The 26,934-nt window shown below is 38.7% G+C and overlaps 1 protein-coding gene across 6 annotated transcripts in view; it reads left to right on the top strand.

Annotated features, from left to right (window-relative positions):
- The window catches only part of FGD4 (FYVE, RhoGEF and PH domain containing 4), a 196,060-nt gene that overhangs the window by 18,641 nt on the left and 150,485 nt on the right, over window positions 1-26,934 (top strand). The window contains exon 1 of one of the 6 annotated variants that reach the window (XM_024747128.1): window positions 11,229-11,273. The exons of the other annotated variants lie outside the window; for them this stretch is intronic. The gene's annotated coding sequence lies outside the window, so the exon portion shown is untranslated. Of the gene's footprint in view, window positions 1-11,228; window positions 11,274-26,934 lie in introns of those variants that run through there. 6 annotated transcript variants of the gene reach the window in all.

Below are 26,934 nucleotides of genomic sequence, written 5' to 3'. Positions count from 1 at the left end.
TTTTTGCATCTGGGTCCACTCTGTGGTTTCTTTATGGGTATAATTAACTTAATTGCCTTCTCAGTGCTTTATGATAGGAAAATGGGAACTATTTTAAACTTTTGTAGGTATTGACAATTAAAATGATTAAACTTGTGAACATGGTTCAACTTTATTCTAATGCAAAAATCTGCACAACATGATGAGGTACAATATGGTGTTTGACTGAATTTCGTGCACTGTATGTAAGTCATGGAATATGCACAAGATAAAAAAAATCAAATATAATGATGAATGATAGAAATTTCTGTTCTGAGAGGAGTAACTTCGTTTCTTGAAACTGGGGTAAAAGTGGTTGAGAGATCTGGCTCAGTAATCAGAATGGCCTTAGCTTAAAGCCTGCCTCTGCCACTTTACAGCTTTGGGAGGGCTGATAACCTCCCTAAGGCCATTCCTTTATAAAACTGGGATAATGAAAGTATTTATTTCATAAGGTTGTGAAGGATTAAATGAAGTAATGCATGTAAAGCTTGATACATTTCCATAATCAGTATGCAATAAATGCTAACTATAAATTATATATATATTTTGTGTATGTGTGGTATGTATACTGGAATTGGGCCAGGCCCTTTTGAAGATGTCTCATAAAACTAATGTAGCAAAACTTCTAGGCAGATACCCATGTTATTTAAGTAAGTACAATCAGCTGATTTCACATTAGCAGATGTCTTTATTTGCTCCTAAAATCTTACAAAGTGAAGTTACATTTACATGTCGTATGAATTCCCCTTTACCCTTTTGGATATTTCCCATTTGACCAGAGTCTTTTCGTTTTTGGTAAAAGTGAAATATCTTTTCTAGACACACAACCCTACTATTGCACATTATTTCACCCTACCACATATACATTCTGTATACCACATATGTACCCTTTGTCACTGTAAAAATTACTTTTCACAATGTTATTGTTCTCTATTGTGGCAGGTAGGAATGTGTCTGTCCTTGAACCATTTCTTCACATCTTAGAAAACATTAATATCTCACTTGTTATAGAAATGGTTTGGAAATTATAGTATCGAATAACACTGCACTTCCATAGGTCATTCTTGGCATAACAGTATTAACCCCTAGAACATCAGCCCAACTTGAAAAAGGAAAAAGTATCTGCTCTTAAAATAATGTTGAAAGCTCTGTACTTTATTCATGTTAGCCTGCACTCAGCAAATTCTTTAATAAGCTTGGTTTTAATTTTTCACTGCTCATGCATGGCAAATAAAATGCCACAAATGAGGAAAGGGATGAGAGTTGATCTGATGGGAAGTGGCTACAGGAGTATGCTTTTAGACATGACAGTGGAAATTGTCTGACAATCTGATATCAAGAGGAGAAAAAACTCAAAATACCACCCAACATTTCAGTAATGGACAGTCATAATTATATCCTTGTCATCAAAAAAATGTTAAAGAATATTCAGCATTGTAGAAAGCAAGATAGTATATAATTTCCTAGAAATTTCAACTGAAATATTTTCAGTTTTACCTTCATATAGCAGACTACACATACAGTGTAACATAATTAGAAATAGCATTCTGACCATTATATCCAACCAGCCACTTTTTCTTCTTTAGTTTCCATTGGCCCCACCTCTTAAGTCTTTGTGAGATCAAAAGAGTGTTTAATTAAAGGGTCTTAAAATTCTCTACAAATGAATGTGGTTGGTTAACAAAGAATTTTCTTTTTTGATACTGATTATGATGTTTCAGATGACCATCCATAAGGTATTTGGTTAGTGCAGGATTTCTCAAGTCAGCACTGTTAACCTTTTGGGCTCAATAATTCTTTGTTGTGAGGGGCTCTTCTGTGCATTGTGGGATGTTTAGCAGCATCCCTGGCCTCAATTCACTAGATACCAGTAGCTCTAGACATTGCCAAATATACCTAGAGAGCCAAAATTGCCCCAGGTTGAGAACTATTGGTTTAGTGTAAATGCGTTTAAGTTGGGTGTGAACTTAAATTTAAATTAAATTTAAATTAGGTATGAACCAGGGACTTCCCTGGTGGTCCAGTGGGTAAGACTCCGTGCTCCCAATGCAGGGGGCCCGGGTTTGATCCCTTCAGGGAACTAGATCCCGCGTGCATGCCGCAACTAAGAAGCCCCCATGCTGCAATGAAGATCCCGTGTGCTGCAACTAAGACCCGGCGCTGTCAAAATAAATAAATAAAAATGAATAAATATTAAAAAAAATAAATTAGGTATGAACCAAATGCATCATTAGTCATTTTAGCTATGCAGAACATCCAGTTACCATCATTTCTGGTTGGTCATTTTGGGTACCTTCTGGTCTCACTTTTTTTGTTGTTGAATGGAGGAGAGAACTGCCTGTGTATCTTACATTGTCCATATTGTAACTTGAAAGTACTGAAAAAGATTTCTGTGACTCACAGGGAAGTGTACATCATTGTTTTAACTTCACATTATAGGAGCTTCTAGACTTTTTGGTGGGCCATATAATTCCTAGTAGAGTGCCAAGTGCTGGTTGAAGGGGAGAGCACTTGCAACTTGCCTAATTTTACCTGGTGCCCTAAAATAGCTGGTGCTCTTGAATTCAGTCTCTGGATATGCTGAACGCAGCAGGAGAGAGCACCAGAGAACCTATGAGAGAGATGAATGTTGCCAGCCTCTGTTGCCCTGGCCAGAGAGGGTGCTGCTGGCCTTGCTATCTCATTTTCTCCTCTTTCTCATTCCATCAAGAGTTTTATCATTTCCATATTGGTTTTGCAGTAGCGTGAACCAGATAAGGGGATGCGCAAAAGCACCAGAGGAGGCTAGAGCTATGGGAATGCTTTGAGGGAGTTTTAAATAGGCCCAGAAATAATGGCAGAATGTGAGAAGTGCACGGGCGATCAGAGGGGATTTGAGATGTTGCTATAGAGTGGACATTTTATTCATATTCATATTTGAAGGCCTTCTACATGCCAGGTGCTAAGCAAAGAGTTTTATATACACAGCTTCATTTAGTCCTCCCACCAATTTTCTGAGGCATGTACTGTTATATTTATTTAACAGATGAGGAGGCCAAGGCCTCAGAAGGGTGATTGACTGGCCCAAAGGCTCACAGCTACTAAGTGGTAGAACCAGGACACATCCAGGCTGGTCCAGGTATGAAGCCTGCAGTCGTAACCACAGATTCAGTTAATATGCTGCTAGATACTACATTTCTAGTTCGTGAGATTTAGAGACACAAATAGTGGAAACTTATCTTTTATTCTAATTAAATAAAAAGAAACTAAAATACTTTGGACCTGTCAACTTAAAAAATATGTGCAACCTAGAAGTTGAGAGTTACGGTGTTTTTTTTTTAATTAATTAATTTTTATTTTTGGCTACGTTAGGTCTTTGTTGCTGCACGCAGGCTTTCTTTAGTTGTGGCGAGCGGGGGCTGCTCTTTTGTTGCATGTGGGATCTTCCTGGACCGGGGCTCGAACCTGTGTCCCCTGCATTGGCAGGAGGATTCTTAACCACTGCACCGCCAGGGAAGCCCCAAGAGTTACGTTTTATTCAGTGGGAATTTTTACGGGAGGCAGCATCTCAAGTAACCCTGAGAGAACTGCTCCAAACAGGCCAAGGGGGAGCTAGGATATATAGGAGTATTACAACAAAGTGCAGGTAGTAGGAACAAAAGATTACTGTTAGTTAAAGAAAACTAGAAATCTCAAGCTTAGCAGTTTTCTATGTATGGTTCATGCAAGAGTCTGGGCTCACTGAAATCATTCCTTTGCTATGCATCTCAGCTGTCTCGGGCCTGTATCCTGTATTTTCATATCCTGAGTTTCCTCAGGGCTCACTGTGGGGAGTGGCTGCAGTCTGATGACTGCTAGATGGTAAGTGTTCTTTTCCTTCCTGAGTTCCCTCAGGGCTCACCTATGGCAGCTCACCTATGGCAGTGGTTGCAGTCACTGATGACTTTGTAACATCCTTTGTTTACTGATATGGCATCCTTTGTTTACTGATATGGCAGGCAATATTCCATTTATCAGACCACTGAGAAGAGAAATAGAGTGCTCCCTGGCCTTGTGAGAGCCCATGTCTTCTAGCAGAATACCACTCTTACTCCTCCTCCTTGTGTGTGTGTATGTGGCTTCCTGGTTTGGGTTGGTAGCTTGTTAATTTAGGTGGATATATAGGTAGATTTAAAAATATTTTTGGACAGATAATTTTAAGGCTAGAAAGGAGATTACATGCACTGTTAACTGTTGATTTATGATAAGATAAATGTATAAATCATCTAGATATATCTCAGACCATTGTTCCTGCCCACTGTCATCTGCTTAAATAAAATCTCTGCATCATTCTTAGAGAATTACTTCAGGTGATCCCAATTTATGAACAATAGGCTAGTAGCCCTCTGGTTTTATGGTATGTTTTATGGTAAATAAATTCCTCTGTCCCTCTAGTTAAGCAAAGTTCACTGAACCATCAACCCTGGGATCTGGTCACAGTGGCTCAGCTCATTCCTGTCCCCAACTATTCCTAATAAAAAAGTTTTATCTTTAAAGCTCTTGTTTGTAAATTGTCACATTCCTCAAAAGTTTTTCCTTTTCTTTATGATGAAGAAAAGAGTTTGTGAGAAACAGAATGTCAAGTCAAGAAAATCTTTTATCCTAGGAGAGCATAGTACTGATAGTGATCTAAAGTCCAGGTGAAAATGAATGATACAGCTTTCAAGTTCAGTTTTTTTGCATTTGACTGTGATGACAGTTTTGAAGAAGGAACAGTATTTAAAAAGGACCTAAAAAAATTAAAGTAATACATTGTGATCAAAAAAAAAAAGTTGACAGGCTGACTTTAAAAAAAAAAAGGTTTTTTGAGGTAGAGTTCAGATACTGTACAGTTTAGCCATTTAAAGTAGACAGCCTGCACAGCTACTGAAGCCCGTGCGCCTAGAACCCGTGCTCCACAACAAGAGAAGCCACCGCAGTGAGAAGCCCGCACACCGCAATAAAGAGTAGCCCCCACTCGAGGCAACTAGAGAAAGCCCGTGCACATCAACGAAGACCCAACACAGCCAATCAATCAATCAATCAATCAAAAAAAAAAGCCAACAAAGATATACCAAAAAAATAATAAATAAAGTAGATAAGCTGGGTCTTCCCAGGTGGTGCAGTGGTTAAGAATCTCCCTGCCAATTCAGGGGATGTGGGTTCGAGCCCTGGTCCAGGAAGATCCCACATGCTGCAGAGCAACTAAGCCCCTGTGCCACAACTACTGAGGCTGCGCTCTAGAGCTTACGAGGCACAACTACTGAAGCCCGCGTACCTAGAGCCCGTGCTGGGCAACTAAAGAAGCTATCACAATGAGAAGCCCGTGCACCGCAATGAAGAGTAGACCCCTCTCGCGGCAACTAGAGAAAGCCTGTGCACAGCAACAAAGACCCAACGCAGGGCTTCCCTGGTGGCGCAGTGGTTGAGAGTCCGCCTGCCGATGCAGGGGACACGGATTCGTGTCCCGGTCCGGGAAGATCCCACATGCCGCAGAATGGCTGGGCCCGTGAGCCATGGCCGCTGAGCCTGCGCGTCCAGAGCCTGTGCTCCGCAACAGGAGAGGCCACAGCAGTGAGAGGCCCGTGTACCACACACACAAAAAAAAGACCCAACGCAGCCAAAAAAAATAAAATAAAAAATAAAGTAGACAGGCTGACTTCTGAGATGGAAAAACTTTGAATTGTTTCAATACTGTCCCATAGAACTCTGAATTAGGCGATGATTTTTGACAAAGGAATTTCTTCTCTTCAAAGGTGCTTAATCCTGGCAAGGTAAGAACTGAGGTAAAGATCAAACAAAGGATGGGGGGCATTTCTTCAGAATTCAGAAAGGTTTGGCAACCTTTAAGAAGACACTCTGTCTCAAATTTGTAACCATTTAATGCTTTCTACCAAATTGTGTAACATTGAAATGGTGATTGATAATGTAAATAGATATGTTGAGGTGATTGATAATGTAAATAGATACGTTGACTTACTGTGTTATCTTGCACAGAAGCTTAGCAAAGTGGGATAGAAGAGCAAGGGTCACTGATGAGTAAGCACCTATGGAAATATGTACCTTCCTCTAACATTTACCAGTTGAAGACTTTTGGGTGTGTTCATAATTGGCCATGAAAGAATGTGAGGTGAATGAAGTGGAAAGATGATTCAGACGTCCTTTAAGAGATAGGAAAGCCTGCAGTTGCTATAATAAGATCTGTTAGAAAAAGAAGTTGGTCCTCAGTGAAGTTTTTAGTAAAACTCAGTCTTGTCTAGTTGTTACAAGAAAAAAATCCTTTAAAAATATACAATATTTATAATATGGCTTGTTAAACATAAGTTTTTACATGCTTAATATTTGTAAAAGCCCATGTTGAAGTTTTCTTTTTATTTTGCTATTTCTATGGTATAAAATAGGTATTTAGGAAATTTGACTTTGACTTACATAATTCTTACCCTTTGACCATTGCTTAGGAATGATTAGATTGCAGATTGGGGGGTGCCTATAGTACAATGGCTTTTTATATGGGTAAGAGCTGAAGGAAACATCCCATGCTAGGATACTGAATAAAAACTGTTGTTTCTGTGAGTGCTGAAAATGGCAGTCGGAAAACATATTTATTGCATTCCATCAATAGGTCTTTATGCATTGGTTATTTTGGAAATGAACTTACACATTTCATGCAAACAATCATTTGGAGAATGAGGCATAATTTGAGTTGTGAATAAGATATATATTATTCCCAAGAGTCTAAAATTTATCTGTTAAACACAGTTTCAAACAGCTTCTGTAAGGACTTCCTGCTTGTAGAACTTACAATTTTTCTAGGGAAGCCTAAAGGCTATGTAAAATTTTTTTAGTGGTTGCAACTAATTTTTGTTTGTTTGTTTGTTTTTTGTTTTTTTTGCGGTACGTGGGCCTCTCACTGTTGTGGCCTCTCCCGTTGGCGGAGCACAGGCTCCGGACGCGCAGGCTCAGCGGCCACGGCTCACGTGCCCAGCCGCTCCGCGGCATGTGGGATCTTCCCGGACCGGGGCACGAACCCATGTCCCCTGCATCGGCAGGCGGACTCTCAACCACTGCGCCACCAGGGAAGCCCGCAACTAATTTTAAAATGTTGTTTTGTCTTGCTCATGTGCACTCCCTAGCCTAGGCAGTGTGGGGCATGATTCTGCCCTCAATGGAGAGAACATCAATACCTGTTACACAAACTAGAAAGTGATCAACTTAGAATGCGTAGAGGTGCCAAAAATCTGCAGCAGGGGCCACAAGGAACAGTCCACAGAGGAGGAGGTGGCACCAGTTCCACCCCTGAAGGTGGGATTTAGCCTTGGATCAGTGAGGGAAGTTCGCCCTGCCTAGAGTGGGAAAGCACAGGCTGGTTATGGTGAGTGCAGTTAGTTTAGTTAGCCACCAGCCCTGGGCTATAGAGATATTCCAAGTAAAGGATAAAGCAAAGCCCTTCCCATAATCTGCATAAGCTGCCTCTCCCACCAAAAGCAAAAACCCCCCCAAAACCTCCCCAGATGAATCATGCACTTTTCTATCTGGGAGCTGCTATTTGGTCTACTGTTCTATAAGTAGTCACCCAGTTTTCATCTGAGGAGTCACTGGACTGAAAATAAAACCTTCACACATCTTTAAGTAAAGAAGATATTGGCTCAGTACTAGAAGAATTTAAGTCTTTGGTCTCTTAAAATTTGTTTTCCTTCACTATATTTTCATGATTTAGAATTAACCTTTATGTTTCTCAAGGAGTAGTCTCTGGGGTATGGTTGGAATGACTCAAATAAAGGCTATTAAAGTTATTCTTTCACCTTCCCAGAGTTAAAGTTTATTGTCCTTTAAGCATTAGATTTTTGATTTAAGGTGACATATTATATATACACAGTTGTGCTGTATTAAATGAGACTGTCCATTTGAAATATGAGAGATATCTGACACAACTAATAATTAACTCTATAGTGAAAGGCTTAATATTCTAGTCCTGGGTTATCCATTAACTTGCCCAGTGACAGGGCATATCACTTACCTTGAATGACTTGCTTTGTTTTTCACCTGTTAAATAGAATGTAACCTGGCTAAATACTTAATAAGGCAAGGTTTGGAATACACAAACAAAAATGCTGTCCCTTCCCCCAGGACACTGTCTGATATGTTCACTGTGGAATCTTCACACATAACAGGCACTCAGATATTTGTTGGTTAAAATCAATGTAGAAGAGAAATCGTTTTTTCCCCCCTGTGGTGTTAGGAGAGGGAAAAAACAAAGCCAAAAACAAACAACCCCTCTCCCCCAAACCACTCATTAAGGGGGAAATAACACAGGTATAAGACAAAAAACTGTTTGGCAAAAATGAGAAGTGAATGCCTGCCTGATCTGTCCTCAGATCTTCAGGTTCCTCAAATTGTAACCTTGGCGCCTTTCGTTTTGCCCTCACTTGCTCATTCACTTTGGTTGATTCATTCAGTCAGAATTCACTTATTGAGCACCTATAGGTGCCAAGCCCTGGTTTAAGCATGATGAATTTGGGCCCATGCCATCATCGTAGTAGAACAGTGAATAGAAGCAGATCACAGCGCTATATGGTGTTAGAAGTATTGTGATGAATGTATGTATAAGGTATAGTAGGAATACAAATAAGAGAAACCTCATTTCTGTCTGAGCAGATGGAGCAGAGTCGGATGGGCTCATAGAAAAATGAGTGTCTTGAGCTTGGTCTTGAAATATTAATGTGTATTCAGCAAGGGGAAGGGAAGGAAGTTGAAAGGAAGAGAATGGCAGATCATGGGGGACATAGGAGCAGACTGATCACCTCCTGTAGGCTGAATTATAGGAGAGGATGTGCAAGAAGGATATGAAGAAAAACTGGGGAAAACCTGAAACCATAAGACGTCTCCTGAGACAGAATATTCTAAAGTAGGATTATAAATTAATATATTTTATGTTATGTTTCTCCCCAAAAGTACACTAAGTATTATATTTTTATGTAATTTAGTCTTCATAATACTATTGTTGGGTATATCGTTTGCAAATATCTTTTACTATTCAGTAAGCAGCCTTTTTGTTTTGTTGATAGCTTTCAAAAGTTTTTTAGTTTGATATAGTCCCACTTGTTTTGCTTTTGCTTTTGCTTCCCCTGGCTGAGGAGACATATCCAAAAAAATACTGCTAAGACTGATGCTAAAGAGCATAGTGCCTCTGTTTTCTTCCAGAAGTTTTATGGTTTCAGGTCTTATATTTAAGTCTTTAATTCATTTTGAATTTATTTTTGTGCATGGTGTGAGAAAGTAGTCCAGTTTGATTCTTTTGCATGTAGCTGTCCAGTTTGAACACCATTTACTGAAGTGGCTAAGTTTTCCCCACTGTGTATTCTTGCCTCCTTTGTCATAGATTAATAGACCATATAACTGTAGCTTCATTTCTGGGCTCTCTATTCTGTTCCTTTGGTCTATGTGTCTGTTCCTGTGCCACCACCATACTGTTTTGATGACTGTAGCTTTGTAATATAGTGTGAAATCAGGGAGCATAATACTTCTGCTTTGTTCCTCTTTCTTAAGATTGTCTTGGCTATTTGACATCTTTTGTGTTTCCATACAAATTTTAGAAGTATTTTTTCTAGTTCTGTGAAAAATGCCATTGGTATTTTCATAGGGATTGCATCAAATCTGTAGATTGCCTTGGGGAGTATGGTCATTTCAATGACAATTCTTCCAATCTAAGAACACTGTATTTCCATCTGTTTGTGTTGTCTTCATTTTCTTTCATTAGTGTATTATAGTTTTCCAGGTATGGGTCTTTTACCTCCTTAGTTAGATTCATTCCTAGGTATTTTATTCTTTTTCATGTGATTGTAAGTGGGATTGTTTTCTTAATTTCTCTTTCTCATGGTTTGTTGTTAGTGTATAGAAATTTGACAGATTTCTGTATATTTTGTGTCCTGTAACTTAACCGATTTTATCGATGAGTCCTACCTAGTATTTTTTTGGTGGTGTCTGTAGGATTTTCTGTGTATAGCATCACATCAACAAGCAGTGACAGTTTTACTTTTTCCTTTCCAATTTGGATTCCTTTTATTGCTTTTTCTTGTCTGGTTGCCATGGCTAGGACTTTGAATACTATGTTGAATAAAAGTGGTGAGAGTGGGTATCCTTGTCTTGTTCCTGATCTTAGAGGAAATGCTTTCAGCTTTTCATGGTTGAGTATGATGTTAGCTGTGTGCTTGTTATATGGCCTTTATTATGTTGAGGTATATTCCCTCTATGCCCAGTTTGTTGAGAGTTTTTAATCATAAGTAGAAGTAAGCAGCCAGAGAAAAAAAGATGTATTACATATAAAGTAATAGAGATAAGGATCTTTGGCAGATTTCTCCTCTGAAACAACGAAAGCAAGAAAACAAAGGAGCAACATCTTTGAAGTACTCAAAGAAAAAACTATTAACTCCTAAGTCTATACCCATTGAAAATGTTTTTCAAAAGTAAAGGTGAAATAAGGACATATTTTAGACATTTTCAGACATACAAAAGCCTAAAGAATTCATCACCAAATGGATGGGCTTTCAGGTTCCCTATTTGATTGGGCAGAGATGATTTGATCATAAACAGGCAGACCTTAGCTTGGTCATTCAGAATGTGTTTCTAGGAATGAGGAACTTGGACTGAGAAAATCATATTACTGTATGAAATTGGGGCCTACATTTGGTAAGCCAAGGGGACTGAATGACAGAAGGTTGGTTGTGAGCAGAGGAAGACTAGTCTGTGAAATGAGATACAAAGGTGACGCCAGAAAACCTCCCTTCGTTTCTGGAGGTCTTCCAATTTCCTGTTATAGTCTTTCCTGAGACTGAGTTGCAGCCCTCCCTACATTTGGTTTCTGTGAGAAAACCATTTCATCTTTAGAGTAGATTTAGTTGTTTTTAAGCTAGCTCTACATGTTCTTGGAAATTGTCACCAAAAAAAAAAAGTTCCAAATTTTCTTTCTTGTTTATTTTAGGGTAAATGTAAATGATGAAGTTGTCAAATCTAGACAGAAGAACAGAAATAATAGTCAATTGTGAGTATTTAGCCGTTCTAGGCCCATCATCTTTGGGATACTCAACACGTTTTCTTAGGGAACTTTAAGGCCTTGGGTTTCTGTTAAGTCATGGAGGAAAAAGATGCTATAGCTTTTAAAGTTAGTTCCTTTTCTCACTATCTAGAGTGCCCAGGCAGCCAGAAATTGTTGAAGAAATGAGGAAAACAGTGGCAAGTGCCTCAATGTCAACGTTGCTGTGAGTGTACCAGAAAAATTAGGGTTTTGTATATGCACTATTTGCTTTTCTAGCATTCTCTACAAAATGCCCTATGTTTTGATTGTTATTAGATAGCATCTTTGATTTTGCCTTTTCATTAATCACTAGTCTTTTATAAGCCTTTTTAATCCTTTAAAAATCACTCGTGGGGCTTCCCTGGTGGCGCAGTGGTTGAGAGTCCGCCTGCCGATGCAGGGGACACGGGTTCGTTGGTTTGTTTTTTGTTTTTTTAATATTTATTTATTTGGCTGCGCCGGGTCTTAGTTGCGGCTTGCAGGATCTTCATTGCCCCTTGCAGGATCTTGTTTAGTTGCGGCATGTGGGAGCTAGTTCCCCCACCAGGGGTCGAACCTGGACTCCCTGCATTGGGAGCGTGGAGCCTTACTCACTGGACCACCAGCGAAGTCCCTGTTTTAAACAAGTTTTTAAAATTTTATTTATTTATTTTTGGCTGCGTTGAGTCTTCATTGCTGCACGCAGGCTTTCTCTAGTTGCGGCGAGCGGGGGCTACTCTTTGTTGTGGTGCATGGGCTTCTCATTGCGGTGGCTTCTCTTGTTGCGGAGCATAGGTTCTAGGCACGTGGGCTTCAGTAGTTGTGGCATGTGGGCTCAGTGGTTGTGGCTCGTGGGCTCTGGAATACAGGCACGGTAGTTGTGGCACATAGGCTTAGTTTTTCCGCGGCATGTGGGATCTTCCCGGACCAGGGCTCGAACCCGTGTCCCCTGCATTGGCAGGCAGATTCTTAACCACTGTGCCAGCAGGGAAGCCCTTAAACAAGTTTTGATTGCTGTTTGTCTGTATCTCTAACCTAATAGTTAAGAAAAAAACAAACCTTTTATTTAATTCGATAAGATCATAAGCATGCTTTTGACCAAATATTTTGCTGGTTAATATCTTAAATTCACTAGACTGCAATTTAGAATCTCAGAATTTAATAGTTGCCTTTTTTTTTAATTCCTCAATGTTCTTGTTTCTAACAATGTATTTTGTGATTCTTTGCAATTTTCTTCCTTTCTGGGTGAAGTAACAGAGTATTAAAGTCTTTTATGAAGGTCCTGGCGATCTCAATACTCTTTGGGGGTGCTTTGACCTACTTAGAATGGTTCTTTGTGTTGGAGAGCATGTTTATCCCCAGGGTAACTGCTACAGAATTGCCCCGTGTGAATGCATTGAAACTTCCCACTTTGCAAAGTCTTTTTATTACACAAACACAATGACGCTTCATGCAGCCAAAAAGAAGTGAGGAAGATTGCATTGTACTTGACTTCCTTAAATTAAGAAGTTTTATTCATCTCAGTTCTACAGATTCTAACAATAATATTTTGAACGAGGATTTCACAGTAGCAGTTGCTTACACGTGTTCCATCTCAATATGATTGCTGTTTTGAGAAACATCTTTATGCATTTTGTTTAATAGGACATTATGCATATAGAGAAAATTTTACTTTGTACTTAGATCTTTTTTAGGCGTATGGCTCTGTGCCTAAAATTGCCATTTTAAAGAATATAGCAGTTAGTCCTTTTAGATATTTAAAGATAAACTATCAAGATAATTGTATTTAACTTACAGTATACATTTAAAATTGTATACTGTATACATTTTTTAATGTTTGTACTTATTAATATTTGATGTTTTGATTGACAGAATATCTATGTCATTTGCTTTCTTTAGGGTTGGGTCATTTGCAGTAGACTTTTTTTCCTAATCGTTTCAGGGTTTTAAATGCAAGTAGATATAGAAATTAGAAAAAGAGTCACTTAAAATAATAAAATAAGTGGGGCATGTTCCCTTTGGTCATCATCAAGATTTGATTTCAAAGATATGTGATGTTTGTTAAGACAATATGATGAATGTAGAGGTGTTTTTATGTACCTTGGCCTCTAGGAGGCAGCATGATCCAGTGTAAAACTTCTGGATCCTGAATAAGGAAACTTGGTCTTTTGTCATTTGAAGAATTTTCCTGTATGAAATTATTTGCCCTCTGAATCATATCGTTACACTGGGAATGAATAAAATAACAGCTGATAGAGTCCTAGAGAAGGAGATTTGGTGAGTATGTCATTCACTTTGTGATTACTTGAAAAGGAATTACTGTGACTGCCATAGCAGTAGCCTAATGATTGAGAAAGTAAAGGAATTAATAATTTTAATGGATAGGTATTTTTCCATTTGCAGACCACAGTTCTCTTGTGTAAATGCTCTATGAGCATTACTGTCATTAACAGTTCAGGGCTCTCATTTCTAGCTGGTGTTTTTGCTAAAGTACTATGTTAAGTGTTGATTTAAATATAATTTGTTTTATTTTTATTTTTTTAAAATATTTATTCAGTTGCGTCAGGTCTTAGTTGGGGCAGGCGGGCTGCTTAGTTGCAGCAGGCGGACTCCTTAGTTGTGGCAGGCGGGCTCCTTAGTTGCAGTTTGTGGGCTCCTTAGTTACGACATGCGAACTCTCAGTTGCAGCATGTCTGTGGGATCTAGTTGCCCGACCAGGGATCAAACCCGGGCCCCCTGCATTGAGAGCGTGGTTTCTTAACCACTGAGCCACCAGGGAAGTCCCCTGTATAAAATTTGAATAATCATATTTAAATTAGCAAATGTTATAGCTCTCCTACTAGCAAGTGTAGTTCTACAGCTATTATTAAAAGCTATCTAACATTGGTTGAAATTCAGGAGATACATTATGCCAATTTCTTCATTGTAATTAGATACTTTTGCATGTGATCAAAATATACTGTGACATGTGACTTGCTGGCTTCAGGAGAACAGGGATTGTGAATGTGTTGTATGAGGACAATGTGAGAGCAGTAGTCCTTTAGTCTATTTTCCTTCCTTTTCCTGTTTTCACAACACCTGAATAATGGCTATTTAGTGACTTGGCTGAGAGTATTGTAGTAAAAGGATAATGCCCCCTGGTTCTCCTGGAATTACCACTTTTAGAAGAATTTGTTCCGCTCAAAATTCAAAGGTATTCAGAAGGCAAAGGCACTGGTGGGAGGATTTATTTATAACCTTATTTATGAGATTGATATTGTTTTTATCATTAATTTAATTTTAGATCTTTTTTCAACCAAAACCTCATAAAGTTCAGCGTACTCTTTTACCTTTGAATATGCTTAATGCAGAAAGAATTAACCAAAGTAATAAAAAGTTATACTGAAAGAAGTGATAAATGTTAAGAAAAATTAGAGTGCCATATATTCTAAAGAAGTTCACTACTTCTGTTTCCAGAAAAGGATGGGGTGCTGTAAAATGGAAGTCTCTGTGAACAAATAATCTGACATTTTCTTGTTTGAATGGTCTGAGACTTCCGCCTCCCCTTTAGAATTTGAGACACAAAGGTCTTCAGTCAGCTAATGAGCTGGGCTGCTTTTGCTTTAAAATAAATAAATAAATAAATGTTCATTGTTTCTATATTGACTGGGTGATATTTGGGACAAAATGGAAATGGAGAACATGAACTGGTATAACCTGTTCTGAATTCTGTAATGAGTAGGCATGTACTTGATGAAGGAATTAAATTATTTGGAAACCTTTGGATTTTAAAAAGCAAAACAGGGCTTCTATTCTCTACTTTTCATGTATTCTACATTATGTCATTAGAAGGTTACTTTTAGGTAAACATGTAATTTCTAACAAGAAAAACTGCAATTTAAAGAAGTATTCTATTCCAATATTGTTTATAATTTTTTTTGGTTTGTTTTTAGATTTTTTAAATTGAAGGGTAGTTGATTTACAATATTGTGTTAGTTTCAAGTGTACAGTGTAGTGATTCAGTTATTTTTTTCAGATTATATTCCATTATAGGTTATTACAAGACAGTGAATATAATTCCCTGTACTATACAGTAAATCTTTGTTGCTTATATATTTTATGTATAGTAGTTTGTATCTGTCAATACAATCCTCTTAATTTGTCCCTCCCACTCTCCCTGTCTCCCTCTCCCCTTGGATAACCATAAGTTTTCTGTTTTTAACTAGAAATCAGAGTTACGTGAAGGAGAATTATTGTGAAATATTTTATATTTTAGCCAAAGTGTGTCTAGGGTTATTTTTGTCCATTAACTTAATTCAGGACCACTACCACTGAAATAATAATGCCTAAAGGTGTCATGATCATCTTAAGATGGGGAACTGCAGTAACTAGATTACTTTTCTTACCACTTAAAACTGTCCTCGGGACGTCCCTGGTAGTCCATTGCAGGGGGCACAGGTTCGATCCTTGGTCCCTGGTCAGGGAACTAGATCCCGAATGCCATGTGACGCAGCCAAAAAAAAAAAAAAAAAAAATCAACTTCCGGTAGCCCTTGGGAATTCCCTGGTAGTCCAGTGGTTAGGACTCCATGCTTCCAACGCAGGGGGCACAGATTCGATACCTGGTCAGGGAACTAAGATTCTGCATGCTTCACAGCGCCCCCCCGTGCCCCCCCCTACAAAAAACTGTCCTCATTTTGGAACTAGTCTATCCAGTGCCACAAGCATACATCACAAATACGCCATAGTGTGTATAGATTGTGGAGGGAAATTTCTCACATCTAATCGCTAGGGTCTTTTGCAAGAAAAGACAGTCTAACTTGGTCTGTCAAATTAATATGGAATAATATGCACTGGTACAGTATTCACTGAGCTTCAAGATGTCTTCAGTGGACCCAGTACTCAAGGGTTGAGTTTTGTGGGTATGTGTTTATGTATGAGTGTGCTGGGCTATTTCCTTAAAAATAATCAGCCTATTAGGCACTATTAAAAGTATTATATCGGGGCTTCCCTAGTGGCGCAGTGGTTAAGAGTCTGCCTGCCGATGCAGGGGACACCAGTTCTCGCCCCGGTCCAGGAAGATCCCACATGCCGCGGAGCGGCTAGGCCCGTGAGCCATGGCCGCTGAGCCTGCGCGTCCGGAGCCTGTGCTCCGCAACGGGAGAGGCCACAACAGTGAGAGGCCCGCGTACCGCAAAAAAAAAAAAAAAAAGTATTATATCGTTATTTGCACCCAGAACAGCATGTAGCATATACAAATAGAATGCAAATTTCAGTGGAAATCAGAGTCCTAGGGCTGAAAGGGACCTTGGAGAGCCTCTGGTGCTTCCTTCCTCTAGCTCTGTTCCCAGGAGCTGGAGTCAGGAGTTCTGCTATTGAAATTAAATAACTAAATGTTTAATAATTAAATAATGACAGGATTGCTTTCCTTTCTGTTAATTAGATAATTAATAGAATTTCTTCATTTACATTTTTTTCACTCAATTTTTTTTTTTTTTTTTAATCATTTCCTGCCATTTTTATCAGTCTGCTTGGGAGCACTAACTGAATTCAACGTGAAATTTGTACTTGTACAAATGAATACAAATTAATGGGAAAATTAATTTGTATTCAAACAGCTTATTTTTTGTGACCTTGTTTGCTGTGGCTGTAATTTTTAAAATTTCTAATAGGTATAATTATATTTTCTGCTAATAAGTCCCTTGTGTGTGATAAGACTGAACTTAGCTGGTAAATCAATACTTTACAAGAACATGTTCTGCAAAGAGCATCATGAATTTCAAGTCTCCATTACCCAATAGTTAACTACAACTGGTGATCTGGTCCAGTGTTCTTACTTAGCAATGAGGCCCAGAGAGATTTAATGACTCGATTTAAGGTCACCCAAAAAATCAATGGTGCTATCATACCGCTTCTAACTTTATATTCATATGTTCTAGATTTAACAGCAATACTTCACAGACAGTATAACTGAATTTGGAGGGAGCATTTTTGTTTGAGAAGCATTTACTTATTCTTCACTAATGTAATTTTCATTTTTACAATGAAACAGGCTCATAGAGTTTAAGGGATTTGCTTAAGTTTGCTAAAGTTTCTCTGCTAGTTAAAGAAGTCAGGTCTTGTACTGAAATTGCTGTTCCTTTCTTCATATAATTGGCTAGAAATTATCAACAGGAGTGATGATACTTTCAGAAATCTCTTGAGTCACCGACTTACTAAAATTAAAAATTTTCAAGGATTTAGATGGCAGGAAGAGCTGGGCCAGCAGATGGTTATTTGAAAGAGGTTATCAGTTTGGTTGGTTATTTGAGAATGTTTGACTATTGCTATTATAAGGATCATAAAAAATATTTTTAAGGCACTTAAAGACACTTCTACACCTAGATTTATCTCCTTCAGCAAAAGTAAAAATTTGAAAAAGGAAGCATATGCATTTAAAAATCAAAGTATTTTCGAGAAAAAAGATATTTGTTTTGAAATAAATTACACTATCTTAGATGAATATGAGAAATGAAAACATTGATTATGCAGCTTACTTAAAGTGTCATATTTATTCACAAAATATTTTCCTGCTATAATTTTTCTGTTCTTTGAATTCTCAATTTAATATTTAAAAGGAAGTTTTTTTTTTCTTCTTCAGCTAAGACAGCAAAAGAGATAATTTATTGTTACATGTTACATTCAGCCACAACTGAGAATAGAACTAGTCCAGTATATCAAAGGTCTAGGGCAAAGGACCAAAAGGGACAGTTTTGATACAAGCAAGGTGGGTCTCTCAAAGGTGGTCGAGGCGATCAAAATGGCCATCGATGTTCCAGATCCACTGAGACAAGTTCTAGACAGTAGGCAAGCAGTCCAACAATTTGTACCAGCGTCCCTGGCCTCTGGCTTCCCTTGTTTCTGCTCCTGTGGCTTCCATGGGTGTACAAGTTTACTTGGACTTTGCCTCATCTTTCTTCTTTTGCACTTCAGCCTGTGCATTCACTTCTTCCTCCACTTAGCTCTCATGGCGCGGAGGTTTCTCCAAAGATGGCGCTAAGGCCGAAAAGAGTTCTTATTTTGAAGAAGCTCCAATGGTTAAAAACTAGATTATCGGTTTCATAGTGTCTAAAAATGGATGGTCAGATAGTTGCTGGGACTCATAAAGACCTAAGGATGGGTGCAAGGCTGGTGGAGTGTGTTCAGTGTGTGAAAATCCATTGAGCATTATATGAGCACTTTTCTCTGTGTATATTATACTTTCATTGAAGGTTGGAAACGTAAAACCCCTGAGGAGCAAGTATATTTCTTGAATGGTTAATCTTATCTTTAAAAATTTGATAATTGTCATTAAGTGGAGTTATTATTTTGCAGGTTTCCCCTAACTAACATTTGAAGATTTCCTTTGTACAAAACTTGTTTTGAAGATGTCATTATGAAATAGCAGTAGGTGTTATAACAGCATGACAGAGTGGTACAGGAGCTTCTGGGAAGAAGAGACCACATCTTTCCAGGGCAGTTTATGAAGTAAAAATTTACATTTCTGAAGGATTAGTAAGAGGTTATCATACAAGGAATAAGGTAGGTAAGTATACTCTGGGTGAAGGAATAGCACCGACATGATACAAGGAGCAAATGTCTCCGCAGCTGAGGCGGCAGGAGATGGTTCTTTTTTGGATTGGGTTCGAGCAGCCGAATAACAAAACTGAAGCTGAGATTGATGCAGCACAAGCTTTGTTCAGTGACCAAAGAACAGAGAAGCGGGAACTGTTCACAGATCAACCTACTAGGCGAGAGGGATTTCATTGTAAAGAGTAAAGACAAAGGGAAGTGGAGTGAGGCTAATGATGGGGAGACATTATGCTTTAGTCTACCAGGGGAAGGGGCAGGGCTTTTTGAGGGAGTAGGGTGCCACCCCTTTTTTACCTTTTTTTGGTCCTTAATGGCCTGTCATGGCTGCCGGTAGTAAAATCAGCATATAAGGAGACTTGGGGTCTGTTGCACGTCAGGTTCCTCACCTTCTTGGTTCCAGATGGCTCTGTCTGTTTTTCTGTTTGTAGCTTCCTTTTTTTTGAATCTCTGGATACTTTGACTTAAAGATTTGTGTTAACTCCTGCTAAAGGTGGGTGTTGGCAGGTTTTGAGCAAAGACCTGGCACAGCTCTGGCAACACCAAGAAGCGTTCCTGACCCCAGACTTCCACAGTATGTACTTGGTATAAATCTCCATCAGAGTACTTTTCGCATTATGCTGCAATTTTATTTACTTGATTGTCGTGTTGGGAGACTGGTGCCTTCAAGGGCAACGAGTAGTCTTATCTTCCCCAGTGCTTGGTATATAGTAGGTAGCCAATAAATGCTTGCTGAATGAAGGAAGGTGTGTGAGGCCATGCTTGGGAAAAACATCTAACCTTTTGGTGGGGCTCCAGAATAAGGCATAGTGTGAGCTGTAAGATGAAGAGATGATAAGAGATGAGGCCGTATGTACATGAGTTAGGAGCTAGACTTTTTATGCCATGCTAAAGAGTAGTGCCATTGGGGATTTCTGAGAGGGAGTGGGTAATGATCAGATTTATAATTTAGAAAGGAACAGTTGTAAGCAGTGTAGAAGATAGACTGGAGGAGGGGAGAGGCTGACATTGGTCAGGAGGCTGTTTTAAGATTTGAAGGCCAAGTGGGGTGTAGGATGTATATACACAATGTATGTTAGACAATCCAGGTGTTAGGAGAAAATATTAGAACTTCTGTTTATTGTTTAAAAAATAAGCCTTACTAACAGCTGCTATACATGTTGAAAAATCATAATTTTATATGTTGATGGTGACTTCCTAGTCTGAATATCACAGTGCCACATGTCACATCCCATATGGTAGGGAAGGCTTCCTGAAAGGAGAATGGCAATTGCATGACTCAGAGGGATGGCAGGCCTTTTTTGCCCTTTCTTTTTAGCATTTTGCTAAACATTGTAGTTTATATGTGCTTGGTTTAGTGGACTTACAGGATTACAGGATATATTGTTTAGCTTTAACTAAACTCTCATAAAATGATACATGATATCAAATTCAAAGCCTCTCTTAAAGAAACCACAGTTTGAAGATAAGCCTAAGAATACAAGACACATGAACAGTAAGTAAACAGTACAGTTTATACTTCTGGTAACTCTGAGTCATATTATGATGTAAAAACAATCAGACTGTCTAACCACATAGGACAAGAAGCTGACCCCCAAAAAACAAAAAGTCAGAATTACCATTAAGATTCTTTGAAGTCTGAATTTACATCTACTTTTGTTAAGTATGAATTTTGGCTTAAGTTTTATCATGCCTTGAGATAGTATTAAGTAATACTATGAGGCCAATATTTAAAACTGCTTTTCATGTTGTCTCTATCATCTTGTTAAAAGTTCTATTTTTGTGTATTTTGTAATAGCACAATAGTACATAGTACAGAATTTATAAATGTACATTCCTGGGGTGCAGAGCCAAAAGTTTTAATGGGTTGTATGATGAAAAAAATTTGAGATGAGTGGTTTAGAGAAAGATGCTGAAAAACTAAGGCAAAGAGGTCATGTAAGTATCTATTTAGATTCCACTAGGTATTAATAGACTATGTAGTTTTTTTTTGCATATATCATGTGATATAATGATAATGGTTTTCCTGTGAAGTAGATATTGCCATTTTATAGATGGCAAAACGGAGGCTCAGAGAAGTTCAATACCTTGCCCAAGATCACAATTACTGTGTTTCAGATTCAGTATTTCAGCCTAGGTCTCTTACTTTAAAACCCATGCTCTGGGCTTCCCTGGTGGCGCAGTGGTTGAGAGTCCGCGTGCCGACGGAGGGGACACGTGTTCGTGCCCCGGTCCGGGGGAATCCCACATGCCGCGGAGTGGCTGGGCCTGTGAGCTGTGGGTGCTGGGCCTGCGCGTCCAGAGCCTGTGCTCTGCAACGGGATAGGCCACAACAGGGAGTGGCCACAACTGTGAGAGGCCCGCGTACCGCAAAAAAAAAAAAAAAAAAAAGCAACCCATGCTCCAAAACAGGCTGTACCAATTAGCATAAAGTTTAAGTTAAATCATGTATAAGTCAGAATGACTTCTCAAACCTCAATATGTGAAAAATTATTCTATCAGAATATAATCTATAAAAATATCAAATTACTATGTTGTACACCTGAAACTAATATAATATTGTAAGTCAACTATACTTGAATAAAAAAATAACTTAAAAAATCCGCACACTCTTTCTACATATTGTTTCTATTGAATAACTGGGCATTTGTAAGTGCTATTAGCTGAGATAAAGAATATAAATAACTCATTTTCTCCAGTAGATTACTAGTGAATTTTTAATGAAGTTATATGTATAGTAACCCTACCTATCATATTACTCTACCTATTAGATAAGACATCTAATCCATACAGGATGTGTGTTGTTTCTGTGTCTGAGGGTCCATAACTTATTCATCATGTTCAAAGTTAATACTGATTCTTCTAAGTTTGTGTTTGATAATAAAATATTCAGTTAGGAAAAAATATTTTACTCTTGGTAAATTATCATATTTTGAATCAGGATCATGTGGGAAAAACTATAACTATTCAAGCAATTAAAACTTATATTAATACAAATTTACTGATTTTTTTTTTTTTTTTTTTTTTTTCCTTTTTCATAAAAAATTTTATAACTATTCAAGCAATTAAAACTTATATTAATACAAATTTACTGATTTTTTTTTTTTTTTTTTTTTTTGCCCTTTTCAGGTAAAGATTTTCATGCCCACTTATGATTCATATATCTCTAGGCTTGTAACAAAAGCTTTCAAAAGATTTTCTTTCTTCAGTCTTAGAAGCTAACAAGATGCAGAAAAATGCCACAATGCATAAGAGGCTTTTACCTGTTGAGTTTAATAGTAATAATTCAATTTATTCATCTGTTTCTCTGATTCTTCTGATGTCTTTTTGCCAGGTAGTTTATTTATCTGCTGTAAATTTATACAACTAGCAGAGTGGAATTTGAATCCACATATTTGCACAGAGCACTGAGAGATGCTATAAGGGAAACAGATACCTTCCTGGGGCAATTTCAAGAATGTTGTGCATTTAAAATGGAAGTATCTGCTTTTCTTGTTTCCAGTTTTTGCCCTTTGCCCTGTGACTGTGATCCTTCCTTTTGGGCTTTTTAAAGGTTTTCACTGTGACTTTTTTAGTTATGGATTTGGTTTGGTTTCTGCATTATATCAGGTGGTTAATAACAAGTAAACACTACATATTTGTCATAGGAAAATTGGTAGATAAGTTACTTTTCCATTTCCAATGTGGCAGCTTTAAAAGCCTTCACAGCTTGTTCCATGGTTGGCCTTTTCTGGTGAGTATCAAATACAGTGTGCATGCAAAACTTTTAAGTGCTCAGTAATTAATTGCTATTATTACATTGTTTTCTCCTGTATTTGACTCTCTCCCTTTTCTGGTTGAAGGCCATTAATTTTCACTATTTGCTTATACTTTCTCTCCAGGGTTTGCTTACCTTTTAAATCAATGCCATTGAACTCCTACTGTGCACTAACATTTGCCTTCTTTTTGATCTTTGAGGAAGCTACTATGTACTTTTATTTTAAATGAAACTTAATTCCAAATATTTCTAAAAATAGACAAAAGGCTGGAGGCAGTTTATCAGTGCAAAAATGCTTGGGACTCTCCAACCCCCACCCCTTCCCCATTGTTTTAAGTAGAAGCAGGGCGGTAGTAAGGGAGAGAATGCAGTCAACACTTCCCTGGCACAGTGCTTTGCTGTTTAGTAAAAATAGAATGTATTAATCCCCATTTTACACTGGCGAAAGCTAGGCTTCAGAGAATATAAATAACAGGCTTTTCAAGGTTGTACCCCTAGTTACTGACAAAGAGGGGATTGATCTCTGACTCTGGTACCATTGCTGTACTTTTTCTTGAAAAAGATAACCTATATACAATATAAAAAAGCTTTAGCTTGGTGTCTGTCACATATTAGATTCTTTTTTTTTTAATGTAGTTGGCTTTTTAAATTGAAATATAGTTGATATAGATTCTTAATAATCGTAGATTCCCTTTTCCTCTCTTTCTCTTTTTCTGAACTTTTCTGCCTCTCAGTGAAGCAGTTAATTTAAAAAGATGCAAAGGGGATAGCTGCTGTGTTTCCTTTCCTCCTTTGGGAGAAGGGGCAACTTGAGGAAATGAAATGTCCTACATAACCCTATGTTGCTTTATCCGTTTTTGGCTAACCATGGGGGGACCGCTCGCAGAGAGCTTTTCTATTTTGAGTGTTAAGTGGGAGCCAACTGAGAGCTGTAGAAAGCTAGAGCCAATTTGACACTTTAGTAACAAGGGTTCTATTAGAAGTTTGTTTGAAGAATTTTTTTTTTTAATCAAGCATTTCTAGATATTAGCTTTTAAGGCAGGGAGGCTCCTAATACAAAGAAAGCAGTTAAGGGGGAGCCCTGACAGGTTTTGCTTAGTAAATGCAGAGATGTATTGAGTAGTAGCAAGTCTCATCAGGGTGGGGTGCCATTCACATAAACTAAGTATGAATGCCCCATCATGTCCCCCAGAGTTGTGTAGCACAGTGGCCTTGAGTCTAATAGATGGATAAATTCTAAGAAGAGTTCACTTTCTAGTTGTACGGGTCTTTAAGTCTCTTTAAGACCCCATCTATATGTTATATTTTACCATTAAAAAAATGTTTGCAAATTGATGGCTTCTTGGATAATGAAGTTTCTCCTTTTTTCTTTAATATGTATGTATATACATATGTGTATATATGCATATATACATATATTTTATCAAGGAACTGTAAGCTCTTATAACTGTGTCTTATACATTTTCCTTTTTAATTTAATTTTATTTTTTTATTCATCAATTTTATACACGTCAATGTATACATGTTAACCCCAATCGCCCAATTCATCACACCCCCACCGCTGCCGCTTTGACCCCTTGGTGTCCATATGTTTGTTCTCTACATCTGTGTCTCAGTTTCTGCCCTGCAAACTGGTTCATCTGTACCATTTTTCTAGGTTCCACATATATGCGTTAATATACGATATTTGTTTTTCTCTTTCTGACTTACTTCACCCTGTATGACAGTCTCTAGATCCAGCCACATCTCAACAAATGACCGAATTTCGTTCCTTTTCATGGCTGAGTAACATTCCATTGTATATATGTGCCACATCTTCTTTATCCATTCGTCTGTCTATGGGCATTTAGGTTGCTTCCATGAACTGGCTATTGTAAACAGTGCTGCAATGAACATTGGGGTGCACGTGTCTTTTCTTTTTTTTTTTTGAGGTACACGGGCCTTTCACTGCTCTGGCCCCTCCTGTTGCGGAGCACAGGCTCCGGACGTGCAGGCTCAGTGGCCATGGCCCACGGGCCCAGCTGCTCCGCGGCATGTGGGATCTTCCCGGACCGGGGCACGAACCCGTGTCCCCTGCTTCGACAGACGGACTCTCAACCACTGCACCACCAGGGGAGCCCGCATGTGTCTTTTTGAATTATGGTTTTCTCTGGGTATATGCCCAGTAGTGGGATTGCTGGATCATATGGTAATTCTATTTTTAGTTTTCTAAGGAACCTCCATACTGTTCTCTATAGTGGCTATATCAATTTACATTCCCACCAACAGTGCAAGAGGGTTCCCTTTTCTCCACACCCTCTCCAGCATTTGTTGTTTGTAGGTTTTCTGATGATGCCCTTTCTAACTGATGTGAGGTGATACCTCATTGTAGTTTTGATTTGCATTTCTCTAATAATAAGTGATGTTGAGCAGCTTTTCATGTGCTTCTTGACGTTCTGTATGTCTTCTTTGGATAAATGTCTGTTTAGGTCTTCTGCCCATTTTTGGATTGAATTTCTTTCGTTTAAGGTAATTATCAATATGTATGTTCCTATTACCATTTTCTTAATTGTTTCGCGTTTGTTTTTGTACACCCTTTTCTTCTCTTGTGTTTCGCACTTTGAGAAGTTCCTTTAGCATTTGTTGTAGAGCTGGTTTTGTGGTGCTGGATTCTCTTAGCTTTTGCTTGTCTGTAAAGCTTTTGATTTCTCCATTGAATCTGAATGAGATCCTTGCCGGGTAGAGTAATCTTGGCTGTAGGTTCTTCCCTTTCATCACTTTAATTATATCATGCCACTCCCTTCTGGCTTGTGAGTTTCTACTGAGAAATCAGCTCTTAACCTTATGGGAGTTCCCTGGTATGTTATTTGTCATTTTTCTCTTGCTGCTTTCAATAATTTTTCTTTGTCTTTAATTTTTGCCAGTTTGATTACTGTGTGTCTCGGCGTGTTTCTCCTTGGGTTTATCCTGTATGGGAGTTGCTGTGCTTCCTGGACTTGGGTGGCTATTTCCATTCCCATGTTAGGGAAGTTTTCGATTATGATCTCTTCAAATATTTTCTCTGGTCCTTTCTCTCTTCTCCTTCTGGGACCCCTATAATGCAAATGTTGTTGCTTTTAATGTTGTCCCAGAGGTCTCTTAGGCTGTCTTCATTTCTTTTCATTCTTTTTTCTTTGTTCTGTTCCACAGCAGTGAATTCCACCATTCTGTCTTCCAGGTCACTTATCCGTTCTTCTTCCTCAGTTATACTGCTATTGATTCCTTCTAGTGTAGTTTTCATTTCAGTTATTGTATTGTTCATCTCTATTTATTTGTTCTTTTTTTTTTTTTTCTTTAATTCTTCTAAGTCTTTGTTAAACATTTCTTGCATCTTCTTGATCTTTTCCTCCATTCTTTTTCTGAGGTCCTGTAGCATCTTCACTATCATTATTCTGAATTCTTTTTCTGGAAGGTTGCCTATGTCCATTTCACTTAGTTGTTCTTCTGGGGGTTTATGTTGTTCCTTCATCTGGTACATAGCCCTCTGCCATTTCATTTTGTCTGTCTTTCTTTGCATGTGGTTTTTGTTCCACAGACTGCTGGATTGTAGTTCTTCTTGCTTCTGCTCTCTGCCCTCTGGTGGATGAGGCTATCTAACAATGAAGTTTCTGCTAATGAAGACAAGCTTTGGAAGGTGGAAGCATCTGAAGGCTAGACTCCAGCCGGGAGAGCGGGGCTTCCAGGCTTGTGGCTCCTGCCTGGTGACTGAGGAAAGAATTTCTTGGCTCAGAGAACGGCCCAAACCCTTCTTCCTCTTGAGCACCAGGAATCAACATTTGGTTATAGTGGTGTGAATCCTGCTGCCACTAGGTGGCAAGATAGAGGCAAAAATTCCAGGCAGATCTATAAGATTAGGAAGCCTGGTTAGCCATACTTCAGGCTTTGGAGGTAGGGTGTGGCCAGTCAGGGTGACACAGGGAAAGAACTTGTGCCCTAAAGTTTATTTCTCTACTACTAATTTTAATTCTACCCCTGGTAATGAAGTTTCTGGTGATGGAGTTTAGAGTATAGAATGTGTCATTTTAAAAGCATGAATCACGGGACTTCCTTGGTAATCCAGTGGTTAAGAATCCCCCTTCGAGTGTGAGGGACGTGGGTTCGATTCCTAGTCGGGCAACTAAGATCCCACGTGCTGTGGGGAAACTAAGCCTGCGCACCACAGCTACTGAGCCTGCGTGCCACAACAAAGATCCCACTTGCCGCAGCTAAGACCCAACGCAGACTAATAATAAATTAGTTAATTAATTTTTTAAAAAGCATAAATCATAAAATCTTAGTTTTTAGAAACTTTGCAAAGCTGTACCATCAGGGCTTCCCTGGTGGCGCAGTGGTTGAGAGTCTGCCTCCGATGCAAGGAAAACGGGTTCGTGTCCTGGTCCGGGAAGATACCAGATGCCGCGGAGCGGCTAGGCCCGTGAGCCATGGCTGCTGAGCCTGCACGTCTGGAGCCTGTGCTCTGCAACGGGAGAGGCCACAACAGTGAGAGGCCCGTGTACCGCAAAAAA

This window comes from Neophocaena asiaeorientalis, unplaced genomic scaffold, assembly GCF_003031525.2.
Source record: "Neophocaena asiaeorientalis asiaeorientalis breed wild unplaced genomic scaffold, Neophocaena_asiaeorientalis_V1.1 scaffold487, whole genome shotgun sequence".
NCBI classification, from domain to species: Eukaryota; Metazoa; Chordata; class Mammalia; order Artiodactyla; family Phocoenidae; genus Neophocaena; species Neophocaena asiaeorientalis.
This window is presented reverse-complemented; position numbering and strand designations above follow the sequence as displayed.